Genomic DNA, 12,731 nt, shown 5'->3' on the forward strand with positions numbered 1-12,731 from the left:
TAGCAAGAGTTGATGATGTTGACACAATACCTCCAGGATGATGTCATTTTCAGCATCTGTAAAAAGGCCATGGCATTGGGGATACATATTTCCTGAAAGACAACAAAATGGGAACACATGTCAGGATCACATATGTGGGAGTACAGTATGTAGAGATACAGCAATAATGGATGGCTAGCAGTATTCATGCTTCACTGCTTGATTAAACATTTCATATTCGAAACTATGCATACATAGTAAGGATGTGGATGCAACTAGGATAGTACCAATAGGCAGCTATTCCTATTTGTGCCATGATAGTTGCTGATGTATGATCACATAGGCAGCTATTCCTATTTGTGCCATGATAGTTGCTGATGTATGATCACACACCCAACACAGGAGTCCATTAATGTGTCCCCTGAGTGTAAAACCCCCTTATGATAAATAAACACAACAGCGCCAAACAAACAGCAGTGTAGTATTACAACCGCTATCAAGGGAAATTTCTATGAGAACAGTGTACTTAATTAACAAAAAAGCATTCTGCCCTTACTGTACCCTAGTTCCTCTGTAGATGTAACACATCTGGAGATGAATGACATGTCATCATTACAGTTCTAAGAAGGCTTAATGATCTAATCCCCATTCCCCCTAAGTATATTGAAACATATGCTTCATGTTGGAAACAAAATGGTTACATACATGATGGAGTACAATACTCCTCTGTTGAAAGGTACAGACATATAAAAGTTGAGCCTATGAATTCACCCTGTGAAGTAATTCTCATACACAATGGTTGCCTAGCTATCTGTTTACCTTTTTAACATGGTTCTGATTAGCAAGTGTTTGCCGCTGAACCAATCTGTGCTTCTGAAATGATAATTGCAAGAAACACAACTGATTTGCAGTATAATCAGCCTATCCCATTCAACCACTGAACAAGATATACGGCTTCAATGTAGATAACAACCCCTTTCTCGTATGTTGGGTTGGAAATTGCTGGAGTACAGATACTATGTCATGGCAGAGAGAGAATGCCTGTAGCAGCTACTTTTTACATACAATTGTGTGTGTTACAGGCTGAAGCTGAAGGTGATGCTGCAGGCAATAGGCATAGAAAGAGAGGGTGAACACTTTGCAGGACAGCAAGCTTTAAGAGTAACTGTCTGAGCTATGGCAGCCTTGTTGTATAGGCAGATCCAGATTGAGGATACCCATCCCACTGGGAATTAAGGTATGTGTTTCAGGTAAGTATGTCAGCTAATGGTATCAGTAACACAATACAAGGCAAAATGCTCGGAGTGTCCTAGAAAAAGATATGGGGTACATTAATCAAGATGTCACACAGTTAGACAACTGCTAAATCACATGTTATGTCATGGTAGTCCTCTGTTAAGTCTGTGCTGGCAACCCTTGCATCTAGCTCAAATGTCCATATATGTATGCTACTTGTGCAGCTGTGGTTGTGTGTCATATCATCAGCAAAAGATTGTGGGTTGCAGTCTGATATTACTGGGCCACCATTTCAGTACACACTTAAACATCCTCTGTGAATTCAGGCTAATGCATGAATTGACATTCTCTGAACTTTCTAATGTTGTACTAGGACTAGTTAAGAGTGGTCCTACCTGTAGGCCTATGACCTCTATTATTAAGACATTCCAAAAGTACTGCTTTGGATGGATAAATAGGTGATGAGACAGACATACATATTACAATTTATAATGTTGATGTCTACTTACATGTATTTTCATTGCTAGACACAGCTGAAATTGAACCCAGAACCATGTGAACCAAAAATAAATGTTCCCAATGCATTTTACAGACTGAGCTACAGAGTCACTGCTACAGCAGGTGCATTTTTTACATGTTGTAGTTATCATTACACAGTTATCTGCTGTTATATACTGCACTTAATTCTGTTATTATGTATATGGCTTTAGAGTACTGTATTTGTATACCACAGTCCCAGTTAAAATCCTATTTTCCATTAATGTTTTAGCAAGTGTATTCTTACATGTTGTACATATAATTGCAAGGTTACCTGATATTAGATACCTCACTTATGTCTAAGCTTATGTGTGTGGCTTTATAGTAATGTATTTCTCCAGTCACAGTGTTATTTTTCTATTAATCTCATAGCTGATTTGTGCGAAATGGTGCAATGCGCAGCAACACTTCAATGTGCTTAATGATGGGAATGTGAGCATTACACTGTTTTGATTAAAACAAGTGTGTTAATGAGCAGCTGTGTGGCTTAGTGGGTTGATCCACTGTTCTGCAGGTGCAATGATTCTGGGTTTGATATAGGGTGCAGGTGTACTTTTTGAACGTGATTAATATTGTTTCAAAAGCATATATCAATGTAGCACTATTTAGTACAGCTAAGAGATGCAGCGCACAGTGCCATGTCATGCAAAAAATCTTTAAAGAAAAGAAAAATGGGGAGATAGGACAGTGGTGAAATGAGGTCAAGCCAAGGAGAAAAACATAGTAAAAGGCAGGTAGAGATGTGTAGGACAGGTGTAGAACAGAACCATAGCTCTCCATTTCTTGAACAGCAACAACTGCACTTTCACAGATTTTTTAGCTGAATTTGGAGTGTCACCCCCAGAGAGGGGTGAAGACAACATAAGTGCATTATTAAACTAATTGGACCAAATGCCCAGTGGACACATGCGAAATGGAGAACTATGTATGGAACAAAAGTTTATTTTTTTTATGACAATTTTTTTTTAAGGTGAGAGTGGAATGCTGGGAAAGGGACATGGGTACATGTGGGGAAGGTAAGCTGGGGATGTGAGGAAGCTTTTGCAGACAGACAAGACACACAAGTCAGTAGACAGGGCTGGTGTGTGACACAAAAGGGGGATGAACACCTTGGATGGGGAAGTTGTTGTGAAATCACAGTTCCATGAATGTCACACACAGTAGCAGTGCAACTCAAATCCTCACCCATGGGACTGTCAGCACTGCTCCTTCACTGACCCTGTGGTGGCAGTGGTGGATGCTGGCATCTGGGGCAAAGCTGCTCCACCAGGATGGACAGCATGCTCTCCATCTAGCACAGGCATGCACTGACAATTCGGCACAGAAACCCACACACCATTCCTGGCAGTTCCACATGAGTGACAAAATTACCCCCTCCACCTCCACTCTCAGAGCAGGGCCCAACCCTAGCCTGTGGAACAGAAATAACTGATGCTGCAGGTAGTGCAGGGGCAGCAGAAGGCACCACCAGGCTGTGGTCCAGACGTGCTGGGGTCCGGTGCCACGGCCAGGGGAGCCAAGGGAGGTGGAGCACCAGAAACCAGCCTATGTCACACTGTAATAAAATAAATATAAACATAAGGTAACAAAAGAAATAACCAAACAAATGTTAGTATCAACATAATGGAAGATAATATTGATTAATCAAATGACATATATAAGGAATATTATGAGGAACAGAACAATAAATAACATTAAGTATGTTAACAGAAAACCAGTATGAAATAATACATAAGGCTAACATAAGGCTAACATAACAGTTAGTTACAAATTTCATTTTTTCTGAAGAAGTTCACATCATTAAAAGTGGATGAAAGCGCTAGCTCATTCTGCCTCTGTGTGTCTCTTGGTTGGATCCTGTTTTTTTCATTTTCTTAGTTACAAATAATATATTAATATCAAATCATAATAATAAATAACATTAATAAATTAAAGAAAATAAGGGGTGAGGAGAGAAAGAAAAACATACCATTAGTAACTTTTCAGATAATATTATTACACAGACTACTAATACATACTTCTACAGATGTGCAATTTGAGTTGTGAGTACAGTGACTGCAATTCTTGTACAGATGATGTTGCATGTACATACCTCTCAACCTATTACCATGGGACAGTATGGTCCAAGCACTAACAAATGCTGGTACACAGGCAGAACTACAGGGAACTGTTTGACATAGTGTGCTCATACATTACTACCAAGGTGCTCTGTAAATGGATTTGCCAATAAAATGCATTCCAAGTAATGTCATGTATCTGCCAATCAAGGGCCAGTCACATGGGGAACTAGTCATTACATTCTTCAAAAGTGTGACAGATGAGAGGTATGTTCATGTACACTAAGTACACTAGACAGTTGGTTATTTCTCAACTGGCTGCCATGGGATTAGAACCCACAAGCAATAACTGCAGGAATTATGTGCACTTTATTTTGACATCATGAATTCTCAAAACACTATTCTCCTTTATGACTTTTATTGCAACATTTTGTGTGAAATCCTACATTTACACACATGCATATTTATATGTGGTATCTCATTGGAAACCAGATGCAGTGAACGCATGAATATTGAACACTTTAGTGGAATACAGTAGTTAACAAAGGACTATCTCCTTTTATACTTTAATGATTAATGCCACATGAAATCTGGTAGTTACACACATGTATGGCTGTGTAGGTCATCTGTTGACCTAACCATATACCCTGTTCCTTTACTGAGTGCTATGTACAGCATATTTCAGGGAAATTATCTGAACTGGGGCTTGACACTTACTCTGGGTACTGCAACACATGCAAATCTGAAATTTGATGTAACAGTTGACTGGTGTCTGAACAGAACACACGTGCAGTGAATAAAGGAATAATGAAAACCTATTTGAAAGGATTAGTTATCAAAGCACAATCTGGTTTTAAACTTTATTGATAATGTTCCTTTAAATCTGCCATTTAGACACATGGATAGCAGTCCAGGACTTCAGCTGCCTTACCTCAATACCGTGTTCATTGCCTGGGTGGAACATACAGCATTATTTCAGAAAGAATGAGCAGAGCACAGGCCTGAACCTTACTCTGGGTATTGCACTACATGCATTTCAGACATTTGTGGCTACATTCTTTATTCATTAACATTTAACAGTTGACTGGTGTCAGATTAGAGTACACATGCAGTGAATACAGGAATAATGAACACTTATTTGAAAAAAATACTTATCAAAGCAGACTCCTGATTTAAATTATATTGAAAATGTTCCCTAAAACCTGTAATTTAGACACACAGACAGCAGACCAGGACTTCAGTAACCTTACTCATATACCATGTTCATTACCTGGGTGGAATATACATTATTATGTCAGACATAATGAGCAGAACACAGGCTTGAACCTTCCTCTGGGTAATGTACTACATTTATTTCAGACAGGTTTTGATGCATTCTTTATTCATTTACATTTCACAGTTGACTGATGTCAGATTAGAATACACATGCAGTGAATACAGGAATAGTGAACACTTTTTATTTGAAAACATTACATATCAAAGCACCATCACCCTTAAGATTTCATTGACTAATGTTTCAAGTGTACCATGTAGATCATGGATAGCTGTGTAAGATATCTTATGAATAACCCATATACCCTGTCCATTAATTGAATGCAACCTATAGAATATTTCAGACAATGAGCAGACCAGAACAGTGACTCTTAATTTTGGTAGAATACAGCATTAACTGATGTTTGGAAGCTATACTACACAATACTGCATGTTTACCTGATTTAACTTGCTTTACCATTTCAGGTAGGCAGTGACACATTACTAAACATGTTGCATGTCCCAGGTATGTCATACCTCACTGTTAAGACTGCAAACTCTGTAACTAACTTATTATAAGATTACATTATTACATTACTACGTTGATGTTTCCTTACTTACTACACTCTTGCCTCATCCTTGCCAGCCACTCTGCATGGGATTGGATATTGTGAGCCCTCTCATCTGCAGCTGTTGAAAGAGAAGCAAACCATTTTGCATACCAGTTTTGCACAGATTCAGCTTGTATATTTCTAAAGTACTGGCAAACATACTTGCATATCTGTGGGGTCTGCCCAGCCTGAGCTTCTTGGATCCAGGTGTCCAAGGTTCCCCTATTCCTCCACTTCAGGTCATTGTAGTGGTGATGACACTGCTCACCAATGCAGGGGATACAAGTAGCACTGGTAAGTTCCCTAGCCAAACGATCCCAGGCCTCAGACTTACACCCTGAGCCCTGGTAATTGCCCCGCAGTAGCTGGGATTCATAGTTCCTCACCAGGAGTCCAGCAAACACTTTGGACTCCTGCACACCCCACCTCTGTTACTGAAAGTGTGCTTCCTCTCCAACACCACCAGGCATATCAAAATCCAAGTGAAGACTCAAATGAATGGTGAGAAATTCCCGCTTACTGGCCTTTATATAGGCTGCATTCCCACCCTTACATGTCATGTTGTAACTTTCAAAAAATTGCCCTGTCACTTAGCTTTGCACAAACTTGCAAAAAACATTTCATTAAAGCTGAGCATCACACAAACTCACACAAGCCATGTTTAAGCATACGTTAGCAACTCCCAAACATTGCAGACCATTGACCATGTTTAAGTGGTGCTTTGCATTGCGCAGCTTTTCTTCTTCTTCTTCTTCTTGCTTTTCCCAGTTAGGGGGTCACCACAGTGGATCACCTGACTGCTAATGATTGGCAGTGGAGGTTTATGGTGTGAGTTGCCAGCCCAGCACCCAACCTTCCAAAGAAGGCACACACATGCACGCACTCACACCTAGGGCCAATGTAGAGTGTCCAATCCACCTGCAGCATGACTTTGGGATGTGGGAGGAAACCAGAGCACCATGAGGAAACCCATGTGACCACAGGGAGGGCATGCAGCCTCCGCACAGAAGGCACCCCAGCCGATGATCAAACCGGAGAACCTCTTGCTGTGAGGCGGCAATGCTAACCGCTTAACCACCGTGGCCAACTACAATGAATTTATTGAATATCTCAATGAAAACAAGTGGGCTATACAATTTATGGTGAATCATCATGCACATCAAATTATATAAACTAACATAAAAGGCACAGTAGCAATGCAGGCAGTAAACACAGCACTAACCAAAATGCAGGAAACAAAGTTGAAAGAACCGCTGCTTCATGAACTTTAAAATTCGGATTTATTGTGATACAAAGAGAAGATGTGGTAAGAACTTTCACCTGGATAGGCTTCTTCAGACCAAAAGAACCCCCCCATCTTGTACACCCTTATATGGCAAAAAGGGCGCTAAAACAGATAGACCATTAAAAGCACAGTGCAACTATCATAGTACACAACATAAATAAAGTGCTTACTCTAAAATACATTAACCATAGTAAAATAAAAATGCCTATACCACTCATAAAACATGAATAGAAATGCATAAAAAACAAAAGACTGCATAAATTCATATAAATCCTCTCATAAAAATGCTCTCATAAAAATGCCCTCATAATATATGTAAAAAGCAGAGTCATACATTTCACTTCAATCTCCTGGACTTCAGGAAAGGTCTCAATGGTACTTTCTCATTCAGTCCAGGAAAAACATCTGCTCTAACAATCCATTTAGATTCATTACTCTCAGTTCTACCCCTCACCCCCCCTAAAACTAGTGTGTATAAGATCTAGTACTTTAAAATGAAAAAAAAATGTGTGGAATCATTAGACAAGACATGTTTGAACAGAGCTTTGACAGTGGAATGAATCCTGATCTGGTAGAGATGTTCCCTTATCCTATCCCTCAGCCTTTTGTCTGTCTTTCCTACATAAAATGCAGCACAGGCTCCACAGGAGGCCAAATAAACAACATGTGTAGATTCACAGTTTGCATGAACTCTAACTTCATGGTTAGTGTCGTAGACAGGGTGATAGAAATGGACAACAGTGTTTATGGAACAAAAATAGTTGCAACTACCACAGGGTACAGTACCAGCAACCCTATCACCTCCACCATCCATAACAGGATAACACAGCAATTTCTTTAGATTCAATCTATTCTTATAGACAAAACCTGGGGCATCACCCACAATTTCCCTCACATTCGGGTCCAGTGTTAACACACCCCAGTGTGATCTAATCACATCTTTCAATCTACCTACATCCTTAGTATAATATAAGGGCACTCTGAAACCATGATTTCTACTCCCTGCCAGAACACCCTGGGAGGGGCCATCATGGTCCACTCCAGTCTCAGAGAAAAAGGGTGCAGCAGCTTGTTCCCTCAAATTAATGAGGTCTGCCAATCCTCTCTCCATATCAGAAGTCTAATATTCCCTGCTCTTAAACCTCTCACATAAATCCCTAACATCTGCCTCAAAACCATCCTGACTGGGATTATACCATGACGTCCGATATACCCGATCCCTCACAATATTACCAAAGATGTAACCTGTATGCATACTGAATCTATGGAGATAGGAATTATGTTGACACTCCTTTCTATACACTCCTGTGTTCAATAGGCCACTTTCCAATCTCTGAACATAAACATCCAAAAAGGAAATCCAATTCTCAGAAGCCTCATGGGTAAATTTCAGATATTGTGTTAGACCATTAACTCTCTCCAGGAAGAGAGATAACTCATCTTTCATGCCCTTCCAAAGGAAAAACACATAATCTACAAAACGCCTATAAAACATCACATTCCTCGAAAAATCACCTATACCAAACAAGAACTTGGTCTCCCATGCAGCCATAAAGAGGCTGACATAGCTATTGGCACAAGAAGTGCCCATAGCCACGCCATCCATCTGTAAATAGCACTGAGAGCCAAAACAAAAAATGTTGTTCTCTAACACAACTTCCAAAAACAAAGCTAACAAATCCACTGCATCACTATCTAATCCAGATTTGTCCTTCAAGTAATCAGACACCAACTGCACCCCATCTCTGTTTGGTATCACAGTGAACAGGGACTGAACATCCATTGTGACTAAATAATATGGGAGATCAATGGGGACAGATCTCACAAACTCATACAAATCCAACAGGAACTGTTTCATGTCCCTTAGAATATAAACATAAACATGCTAGCACAATTATATCTCCCTCTAATGAGAAACTTCCTATCCCTAACAGAGAAGGCTGTACCCACTTTAACATATCTGCAAAACCTACACATGTTGCATTTATACATTCCAGATCGTGGGGATACACTCTTAAATTTCATTTCCAAAATGTCCTTAATATTGGGGCCTCTCCTAAATGTCACTAAGGGCAAATGATTGAACCCAGCCCATCCTGAAGGATCAGATGATAACAAACGCCAATTCTTCTTGATTATTGACACTATCTCATAGGTGTCCAAGTTGAAAGAAAGGATTAAGTTACACTGGAACTCGTTGCTATTCCAATCAGGTCGGGGGGATGTCATTAACTCCAACTCACAGCGGCCCACAATGGGTTGAAAATGGCCATTGGCCCTCTTGCACCTGACTTCAGAGCACAACTCAGCAAACAAGGCCTCTGGGTATCCTCGGCACATAAAAAGGTTAGAAATAAACTTGCACTCATCCAAAAAATCCCTGTCATCGGACACCATCCTGGCCGCCCTGACCAGTTGGCCCTTGACTATGGCTCTCTTTTGGTGGGCAGGATGTTCGCTGTCAAAATGTAAATAGGAGTTAGAAAAAGTCGGTTTTCGATGGATTTTAGCTAAAAACCGACTCTGACCCCTATCCATGAAAAGTTCCATGTCCAGATAGGTTATCCTATCTGAGCCAAGAGTTGAAGTAAATTTCAAAAAATCGGATGAGTTATTAAAGCTATCAAACTAAGTGCCTCCCCTTGAGTGCCATTAAAAATGATGAAAATGTCATCCAGGAACCTAGTGTACAAAGCAACCTTCTCCTGCACAATGGTATTGGAAAAAACAATGTCCCTCTCCCAGTGGGCCATCACTAAATTGGCCACACTGGCCCCACAGGGTGACCCCATCGGGACTCCAATTAATTGATGAAACCATCGGTTATTAAATGTGAAGAAGTTACAAGTCAAAATAATGTCCAGCAACTCACTGACCATAGAAATCTCCTCCACTGGAACTTGATTGAAAGACATCTCTAACTGGATCCATTCAACTGCCACCCCATGGGGGATTGAAGAATATAAATCAATTACATCAATAGTCAAGAAATAGTAACTCCCACTGAAGACAGTTGATCCAACCTTCTCCAAAAAACACCAGGAATCTTTCGAAATATATGGAACACATGCCACATATTTTTTAAGGATAACATCCACCACCTTGGCCACTCCATAGGTAATACTACCTTTAGCACTCACTAACTGGCACATAGGTGGGTCCTGGATGCTCTTATGGATCTTTGGATTCCCAAACAACATGAGAATACGAGGTGAAGAAACCGAGATAAAATTAAACACATCCAGGTCCAACAAGCCATTAATGGACATATCTTCAAAGTAAGACCGGACTCGGCTTATACTCTGATTCAATTCATTCTTTGATTATTCCCTATAAGTCTCAGTAGATAGTATAGCCAACATCCTATCAATATACTCGTCAAAATCCATAGCCACCAACCCGACCCCCTTATCAGGTTGCATCAGTCTAACTGATAAGGAGCATAGGACATCCAATAAATCCCTCTCATTCTTAGAAATGTTGAATTGAACTGAACGCTTAGAATTGACTAGGTACCGGATGTCCAGATCGCACATTTGTTCAAACACACTCAGTGAGGGAAGTAATGGCGGGTTGCATGTGCTCAGGATATGATAGGGATTCCTAGGCCGGGTAATATTTAATCACGTTATTGCCATTTGATCTTATCTTATTTTGTATTGGTGTCTTTAAATAGTGCAAAAAAAAAATCCCATACAAACACACAATGGCCCTAATGAGATTCCAACTTCCAATAAACCTCTTTTCTCCTTAAATACGGTCTCTGCCTCAGATATAAAACAGGCACTGGGTCCATTTAATACTGCTGTAAGAAAGAACTTCTATATTGCACAGCTTATAATCTAAGATCTTGTGCCTCAATCTAGGGATCTACTTGCCCCCTTTTCATTGGCCTCATTAGGCCAATCATTGGATATAATACCTCTTTGGCATGCAGTTGCTCAGACACATGAAACAACTGGAATGTCCGCAGAGATACCTTACTAAAAGGATACAAGACCTATGCAAAATGTCTTACATGGGCCAACTTAAACCCTATCACTATACTAAGTATTCTACAGACTACTAAGAGGTTACTTATGTCTGCCATACAAGGCATCCTCTGATCCAGTACTTGTAGATTTATTGCACATCAACAAGTCAAATGGCATAAAAAATACTCAGTATAGGGATCAAAAAGTCTTCTGTAACATCAACAGAATGGTATGGAGGGACAGGTATATATTGCACAGGATACCACTGCTGTGGAATAGACTCCCAGCCACATAAACAAAGTCCATCCCTATTTATATTCAAGCACAACTTAGATCTACGGACAGGAAAAAGAAACCAGAACTGCTTCTGTATTACTAATGGACAGAAACAATTCCTAAATGCATTATCCCATGCATGTGCCCCTCAAATTATCCATGGTTTGATCACAGTTATTCTTATTAGTGGTAATACATAATTATCAACCATGGGATGGGTAAGGCCAGTCTTTAACCATATGAGATAGCTTAATTTGAGCAAGAAAAAGGGAAAATAGCTAGGGTTAAAATGGCCCTCAAGGGCAGCTAGCCTAGAACTTACCTATGAACCTATGAACATACTCAGTAAGCTCAAGCCCTGTTCATCCTCCACTGACAACCAACTCAGAGAATATCTAAAGCTTGCAGCTACTTCCATTTCTTATCCAGTCTCCATCTTGATCAACACCTCTTCACAAAGGTGATAACTTCTCAGAAAAAAACTTTAGGCCTATTACTATCTTATCCTACCTCTCTAAAATACTAGACAAGTGCCTACATTATGAAATCTTTCAACACCTTCTTCAATAAAATCTACTAACCTTTACCAACATAGATTTCACCCATACCATAGCACAACAACTGCCCTGGTTACCTTCGTAGATAACATCATCAAAGTTAGAGAAAATTACTTGGTAAATTCATCTTTTTTAGATTTCGCAATGCCTTTGACACTCTCTCTCACTCCAAATTACTCTGTAAAATGTTTGCAGTTATTCTGTCTAAGACAACACTCATCTGGTTTGCTAGCTACCTTTCTCATTGGTAACACTATGCAAAATGGTTCTCTACATTCTCCTCTTTTCTCCCAGTTAATACTGGCATGCCCCAAAAGTTTTTGGACCTCTTTTTAACATCTTTATTAACAATTTACATAAATCCTCCCAACAGGCTTCCCGCATCCAATATGCAGACAAATTCACCCTCCTCTGCTTATCAAACACTCTTCCCCATTTACCGTCCATTACTCAAAAAGTCCTCAACTCCATTGAACACTGGCTGTGTGAAAACCAACTCTTCCTAAATCCCCCAAAATCCAAGATACTACTATTTCTTCCCAAATTTCTAACACTTGTCAAAGACTACTTCAAAATAACTTCTTTCAATCACTCAGATATACAAGTCATACCTCATACCAAGTTACTAGGCATCACAATAATTGATCAACTGAAATTTGACCTTCATATACAAAATTGTTTAAAAAGAAACATGCATCTACAGATTCGAGAAGTTCCTCAGCAGCTCATTCAGTCACAGTAGCAAACATATACCTTCTACCTTCTCTACTGTTTGCCTCACTAATTCTGACCAATATTTAAATCCCCCTTGTGATAAAATTAGAATATTTATAAGAAGGTAGCTAGATTTGCAACCCATCTGTCATATAAGAAATACAGCTCTGTTCTGAAAACATTAGACTGGCTTGAGTTGCCCAATACCTCAAGTACACTCATTGACTCATTGCCCACAAAAATGATATAGTCCT

Source organism: Protopterus annectens, chromosome 5.part0 (assembly GCF_019279795.1).
Source record: "Protopterus annectens isolate FY-2018-M chromosome 5.part0, PAN1.0, whole genome shotgun sequence".
Lineage (NCBI taxonomy): Eukaryota > Metazoa > Chordata > Ceratodontiformes > Protopteridae > Protopterus > Protopterus annectens.